The sequence below is a fragment of the Rana temporaria genome, chromosome 8 (assembly GCF_905171775.1).
Source record: "Rana temporaria chromosome 8, aRanTem1.1, whole genome shotgun sequence".
Taxonomy (NCBI): Eukaryota; Metazoa; Chordata; class Amphibia; order Anura; family Ranidae; genus Rana; species Rana temporaria.
The window spans coordinates 165,037,460-165,045,853 of NC_053496.1; positions in this window are offsets into that span (position 1 = coordinate 165,037,460).

The window sequence follows — 8,394 nt, forward strand, 5'->3', positions numbered from 1 at the left end:
TTCTCTCCCTATTAGTGGATAGTTCGCCCTCTAGCGGCCACCCGCTGATTGGTGAGCTGGCTTTCTCCTGTCTGCACTGCGCAGCCGCACAGCCCTGACTGCGTCGCGTTGCTAGGTAACCAAAGAAACGCAAACAAAGGAAATGCTGGAGCCACAGGCCGGAAATGGAACGTTCACTTCCTGTTGCGGCTGATAATAGAGAGGAGGCTGGTCAGTGCTGATGTGGTCCTGTATTGTGTGATGGGAGGTCATTGTGTGTGGGGGGGTCATGGATGAGGGGCAGTAATGGGGATAATGATGGTGGAAGTGGGGGCTGCAAATAGATATATGACTATATTATTCTTTATTGTGCTTCTAATTATTATAATATCTAAATTTCTTTGTCGTTCTTTGAGGGACACAGGAATTCAGAGACTGCCGGGTTATACGGCCCTATATAGGAGAACCGGACGCTGGCAACAAAAAAGCCATTGGCCAGTACGGGGTGACCCCGCCCACAACGCCTCCATTTTTTGGTGTATCACCAGGAGAGCGGATGTGTTTTTTTTTTTCATCTCAGAAGATTTCTCTACTATCAACGGCTATTTGTAGATTCTTTCCGGATGAATGAAGAAGCGGAAGCCTCTCTGGTGCTTCCCTAAACTTCCAGTCAGGAAGGATAGTTAGGTTGGAGAATGGGGGGGCAGCTGAGTGCCTTGCCATGCCAGGCTACTGGGCTGTGTGGGCCATATTCTTGGTAAATGTAGGCGGGCGGCGCGTAAGCCATTTACACTCCGCCGCCCCAACCTACAGGAGCAAGTGCTGTATTCCCCAAACACTTGCTCCGTAGTTTGGGGCGGCGGAGTGTATTTGGCCCGGCGTATCCCCGCGTATATCCAAGGGGGCGGATTCTATTTAAATTAAGCGCGCCCCCGATTCTAACGAACTGCGCATGCGCCGGGCTTAAAACAGCCCCGTGCGCATGCTCCAGTTCTCGGCGTAAAACGTCAATGACGCCGACGTGTGCGTCATTGACGTAAAGTCGTATTCAAGAACGACTAAGGCCCCGTACACACGACCAAACATGTATGCTGAAACTGGTCCGCGGGCCAGTTTCAGCATACATGTTCGGTCGTGTGTAGGCGCGAGCGGGCCGAATTCCAGCAAACATTTGCCCGCCGGGCCTTTTCCCAGCGGGCAAATATTCCTGGACGTGTTTTAAAACCGTCCGCTGGAATCCTGCCCGCTCGGACATGTACGGTCGTCAGTACAGACCTACCGTACATGTCCGAGTGCCCGCCGTCCCTTGCATGCGTCGAATGACTTTGACGCATGCGTGGAAGCCTTTAAATGGCAGGCCCGCCCACGTCGCCGCATCATCGTCGCGGCGATGACGCGGACACGCCCCGCGTAGTGTTTACGCGCGGACTTCTGTACGATGGTTAGTACAACCATCGTACAGAAGCCCTCTGGCAGGCATGTACGGTGAAAACGGTCCGACGGACCGGTTTCACCGTACATGTTTGCTCGTGAGTACCCGGCCTTAGGGAAACGGCGTACCCGACGCGGACCCGACGCCATACTTCACATGGCCTACGTGGGACTTGCGTAAACTTACCCCTCATATAGCAGGGGTAAGTTTTTACGCTTACGCAAACGACGTAAGCGACTGTTACGCGACGGAATTTGTTTGGGAATCGGCGTATCAGGCTCATTTGCATAAACAAATGAGACCTGAACGTAAACGCCACCTAGCGGCGGGCGGAGTAATTACATTTAAGATCCGACAGTGTAAGTGACTTACACATGTCGGATCTTCAGTGTATCTATGCGAAAATGATTCTAAGAATCACTCGCATAGATACACTGGCCAAAAAAGAGAGATACGATGCAGTATCCTGAGATACTCCATCGTATCCTTACTCAGAATATGGTCCTTAGTTTCAATTGACTAAGGATGAGCTCCGGCGTGTTCGCATAGAACACGTGCAAAGCCCGCCAGGAAGTGTGCACGGCGCTGCGCTAATAACAGCCAGGGAGACATTTCACGATCCCTGCAGCCGAGCATTGGGACAATGTCTCCCTGGCTGTGATTAGCGCAGCGCCGTGCTCACTTCCTGACGGGCTCTGCACGTGTTCTATGCGAACACGCCGGAGCTCATCCTTACTATTGACGCACACAGTGTAGGGAGACACATCTCTGGTCCCTGCATGGGAGGGTGGCTCCATAGGATGCTGCAAGAGAATGGAGCCACCCTGAAATAGGAAACCTGAGGAGTGGTCATGCCACCCACTTACAGGGGAACCAAGAGCATAGATTGAGGCTCGGTTCAACCCGCATCCAATTTGCATGACAGGCGAGTGTGACCCGCTCTCAATAAAGCCGCTTCACACATGTCTGGGGTGGCCACATTCAAAAAGGGTCCTATGCGTCTTTGGGTGCAATTCAGGCCTGATTCACCGATAAACCGGGAGGCACCGAACCCCGTGGTGGGAACTGCAGTCGGACATATGTGAACCCGACCTAAAAGATAAAGAAAGTGCATCAGCTACATCAGCTGGTTTCAAAACTGATGGTTAATCATTTTGAATTGTTAGATTTTCTTCATGTTTGTAGATAGATGTAGGGTACTTTGGTGCAAGTGCTGCCCTGTGAAACCCTTGTGCTTGATGCCTTTGATCTGCATGACCTTTAGGGGATTCTTATCAAGGATGCTAGAGTGGGCAAGCTCCCCCGTCTTCCCCTAAGGGCTCGTTTACGCTTCAAAATGTGGCATTGTACACGCTTTTTTAAAGTGCTCTGAATGCCAATCAAAGACCCTGTGACTAAATAAAATAGTTACCTTACAGTGGGTGTGCAACGGATCATCATTGATCCGAACGGGTCACTGAGTTCGGATCGGCACACCACACGATCCGCGGATTGCGGCCATAGGAAAGGCCATGACTTTGGCCTAGCTCCGGAGAAGTGGCCATCTTGGGACACCCGGCGGCGGCGGCCTAGGTGAGCTCCCTAGAGCGCGCGCTGACAGGGGAGATGTGGTTATTACAGGGGGGAGATGATGTGGATATTACAGGGGGGAGATGTGGATATTACAGGGGGGAGATGTGGACATTACAGTGGGGAGATGACGTGGACATTACAGTGGGGGGGTGATGTGGACATTACAGTGGGGGAGATGTGGACATTACAGTGGGGGGAGATGTGGATATTACAGTGGGGAGATGACGTGGACATTACAGTGGGGGGAGATGTGGACATTACAGTGGGGGTGATGTGGACATTACAGTGGGGGTGATGTGGACATTACAGTGGGGGTGATGTGGACATTACAGTGGGGGTGATGTGGACATTATAGTGGGGGGGGTGATGTGGACATTATAGTGGGGGGGGGGGTGTTGTGGACATTACAGTGGGGGGGTGTTGTGGACATTACAGTGGGGGAGATGTGGACATTACAGTGGGGGGGGGGGTGATGTGGACATTACAGTGGGGGGGGTGATGTGGACATTACAGTGGGGGTGATGTGGACATTACAGTGGGGGTGATGTGGACATTACAGTGGGGGGGTGATGTGGACATTACAGTGGGGGGGTGATGTGGACATTACAGTGGGGGGGTGATGTGGACATTACAGTGGGGGGTGATGTGGACATTACAGTGGGGGGTGATGTGGACATTACAGTGGGGGGGTGATGTGGACATTACAGTGGGGGGGTGATGTGGACATTACAGTGGGGGGGGTGATGTGGACATTACAGTGGGGGGGGTGATGTGGACATTACAGTGGGGGGTGATGTGGACATTACAGTGGGGGAGATGTGGACATTACAGTGGGGGAGATGTCTGTGGATATTACAGTGGGGGAGATGACATGGACATTACAGTGGGGGGTGATGTGGACATTACAGTGGGGGAGATGTGGACATTACAGTGGGGGAGATGTCTGTGGATATTACAGTGGGGGAGATGACGTGGACATTACAGTGGGGACTATATATGGTGGTGATCCGAAAAATGATCCGATCCATGACTCTGATACGGTTCTGATCGTTCCTCTGGAGTTTTTTTTGATCCGTTGCACCCCTACCTTACAGTCCTGTTCACACATTGTGTTTGTTTTGCTTCAAAAATGATCCCCATGTTGCTTTCTTGATGCTTCAAAGCCTCCATAGAAGTCTCTGACCATGCACGCTTACAGCACCTGAAGCTTTTGAAAAGCTTTTATTCAGAGTTTGCTTTTTTCAGTTTTTGAGGTATTGCAGGTATGAGATATCCCAGGATGCACAGGGAAACCAACAAGCAAACCAGAAAGACATCATCAACAGCCACTACCGGTTCGTGTGTATATATTCTGGGAGGGTCTGGTGCAGACATCACATCTGCTGTACAGCGTTGAGCGGGGTCCGAACTGGAGCGAAGCAACTAACAGATGACACACGTGGTGCACAACATGGGAATGTTATAGCGGAAGGTGAGAGAGGACTGGAGAGAGAGGACTGAGCGGCAGAGGATCAGGGGAGCTGGGAGACCGGAGCAGGAGAAACTAGCAGATGACACTTGTAGTGAGAAGCATGGGAGCACTATAGCGGGAGGTGAGTGGGGATCAGAGAGAGAGGACTGAGCAGCAGAGGATCAGCAGAGCTGAGGGACTGGAGCACAAGAAACTAGCAAATGTCAACAGTGAGCAATATTATAGCAGGAGGTGAGCAGGGGGCCAGAGAGAGAGGAGAATCAGCGAACCAACGGATCAGCAGAGCTGGGGGTTACTACTAAGTGGAGGATCAGAAAATCTAGGAATACTACTACGTGGGGTATCAGCAGATCTGGGGGTAATACTGATCTTCTGAACGAGGGTACTAATAAGCTGAGGATCTGCAGAATGAGGGTACCTATCAGTCGGGGATCCGCTGAGTAAGGGTAATACTGAGCTGGGGTTCTACTGGGCCCCTTTAAAACAATTAGAAAATCCACACACCGGGTATTTGCCAAGCTTCATTAAACCTTTAAAAAAAGTATCACCAAAGCATCAAAAACACATAAAAAAGCATATTGAAGCTGTAAGAGCTTTAATGTGTGTTAAAGTCGAAGCAAGTGTAAATGAGCCCTAAGGAATGGATTACTAAGCCTCCTCCCTCTCTAAATGTTAGTAACATCCTTTATAATTTAGCTTCTTCCTTGATCTCTTCTTCGAGAGTCCCCAAGCTTGAATCCCAATTTATCTGCAAGGTCTTGAATTCAAAGTCTGCCGAACCCTCAGCTGACTTTCTCTGCATGCCCCACTTTATGGAGATCGGGTACTTTTGTTATACTTTGTGGATGACTGGACAATATACATCTCTTATGCTTGGGTGCAGGAGGTAGTAGCCCAAAGCCACAAACCGTGTTTCTTCTCCCTGTCCCCTCCTTAGCTTATTGCCTTCAGCCTTCTGGTTCTGACGTTCACTTTAGCAGATCTCCATTGAGCCCTCTCAGATCTTTTGGATCAAGGTATTTCACTAGTTCTTGTGGCAGAATTGCCTCAGCAGTTTTACTTCAACCTGTTGGCCATTCCAGAATTCAGTGGGGACATATCTGTCACGTACCTGGTGGAGACTGAGCAGTGGAGGGGGCTTCTCTTGCACCTCCTGTCCAACGCCCCTGGTAAAGATGACAGGGAGTGGAGGACACAGAGTGGCACAGGGGCCTATGTAGTAGATGGCTTTGACTGGGCCTTGGCAGAGACCTGATGGCTGGAGATCACTGGGCAGGTACTGAAGACAGGAACTCCGTGTTGCTGGAACAGCAGGCGGAGCTGTAACCGGAACGGAAGCCAGAGGGTCATCAACAGCCAAGCAGAGCAGGTACCGAGACGTGAGGCAGAGACTATGTCAGGATACAGGCTGGGTCTGGTACACAGTCAGGCAGCGAGGTATAGGAACACAAGGCAGAAGCAGAGTCAACACAAGCCGAGGTCACAGGTAGGTAGGCGGAGATCCAAGACAGGTACAGATGAAGCCGGGGTCAAACACAAGGAACAGGAACAGGTCTAGTAATAGGAAACAAGCTGAAAGACCACTCAGCAAGGTGTGTATGTCATTGCCTGGTTTAAATAGGTGCACTGGCGCCAATGCGCGCACGTGCATCAATTCACGCATGCGCGCTGGCTCGCGCTCACGCATGCACCATTGCATGCCCTTTCTTGTGCACATCCTGGTATGCCCGTGCCTGTGTGCCAATGTGCGCTTGTTACCCGGGTTTCTTTTACAATATCTTTAGGATCTCAAAGCTCTGAATGCCTTCCTTCGAGTCCAGAAATTCCACCTGGAATTCACCAAATCTGTCATTGCCTCCCTTTACCAAGAAGACTTTCTGGTTTCCTTTCAACGTCCTGGAGCTGTGGAGGATTTGGCTGTCTCTGCAGCATTTGATCATTATGTTGGAGGATAATCCTCTCCGGATTCTGTCAGAATATGCCATTGTGGTGGTGTCCATTAACCATCAGGGAGGAACCAGAAGTCTCGCCATGGCAGAAGACTGGCTCCTAGATTGGCTCCTGTCCTGGTCAGAACTTTGCTTTCCAGCTTTGTCCACTGTGTACATACCAGGCATGCATAACTGATGGGCAGGCTTCCTCAGCCAGCAGCACCTGGACCACAGAGAGTGTTCCATACACCTGGGGTCTCTAGTGGGGGGGAGGTCAGAGGGGGCTCTCTTGGCCTTCAGGTTCCACAACAAACTGGACATGTTTGTCTCCAGGTACAGAGATCCTTTCGCACAAGGGTTTCTAAACAATGGGCCAGGTTACTGTTTTTTAGACTTTGAAAGGGCCAGATTGTGGCCAGTGTTATAGAAAATGCTCTGATGTCAATGGGAATAAACAATGTCCCATAATAGGCAATAGAGGAAAAATAATGCCCCATCATTGGTGTCAGTGAGAGGAAGAGTGCTCCATCATTGGTGTCAGTGGGAGGAAGAGTGCTCCATCATTGGTGTCAGTGGGAGGAAGAGTGCTCCATCATTGGTGTCAGTGGGAGGAAGAGTGCTCCGTCATTGGTGTCAGTGGGAGGAAGAGTGCTCCATCATTGGTGTCAGTGGGAGGAAGAGTGCTCCATCATTGGTGTCAGTGGGAGGAAGAGTGCTCCGTCATTGGTGTCAGTGGGAGGAAGAGTGCTCCGTCATTGGTGTCAGTGGGAGGAAGAGTGCTCCATCATTGGTGTCAGTGGGAGGAAGAGTGCTCCGTCATTGGTGTCAGTGGGAGGAAGAGTGCTCCGTCATTGGTGTCAGTGGGAGGAAGAGTGCTCCGTCATTGGTGTCAGTGGGAGGAAGAGTGCTCCGTCATTGGTGTCAGTGGGAGGAAGAGTGACCCATTCTTGGTGTCAGTGTGTGAAATAGTGCCCCAAGGGCCACAGTTAGGGGACCACTGCTCTAGCACAGTGTTTCCATACATCAGTCCTCAGTACCTCCAACAGGTCATGTTTTCAGGATTTCCTACACCTTGCATATGTACTATTTAATCAATGTCAATGGCTTTCTATTTAAGAGAGCTATTTTATCTAAGGGAAATTGCAAAAACATGGGTACTTGAGGACTGAGATTGGGAACCACTGCTTTATCAGAAACACTGAATGCTCACATGGCTCTGTGGGATAAATACACCCTAATCTTTGTCTTGCCTCCCCTGACCTAGTAAGGTACACTGATCTGGGAAGACTGCTGGCAGGCGATCCGTGGGCACTGTCAGATAATCAGGATTTTCTATCCCAAGGACTGTTTTTGCCATCCCGAGGCATGGCTGTTCAAAACCAGGTTCTGAAGGATAGAGTCATCTCTCCTTGTGGGAGTTGCACTCCTTGTGGTATTTTAATGGCTAGGAAGTCTACTTCCCAAAAGGTCTATTATTGGACATGCAATGCATACTTTACTTGGTGGAGTCTTGGGGCTTCCAACTAAGAAACATGGAACCAATCCTCTTGGCTCTCAACATTTTCTAAGGCTAGACTTTTGTTGCTATGCTGCCAACCCTCCTGTTGAATTGCTTTTGGATTCTCTGGGTCTGAGAATTCCTGTGTCCAGAAGAAGGGGAGCAGGGGGAGCATAGGAGAGAAGGAGGTAAAAATAGATACCGTATATACTCGAGTATAAGCCGACCCGAATATAAGCCAAGGCACCTACTTTTTTCACAAAAAAATTGGAAATTTTATTGACTCGAGTATGCCTCACTGTGCCCATTCCTCACTGTCCCCTAGACTGACGTTTAACATGGGAGACTATGGAAGGGGTGCCCGGCTTTGAAAAATCGGTGCTCCCCAGCCGTAGGTCCCCCAGACAAAAAACTCTGCACACTTGTAGAGAAATGGGGCTACATGTGTTCCAAGTTTGGGGTCCAGGGGACCTACCGCCGGCCAGTAACGGGTCCCCAAACCCTGGGAGAT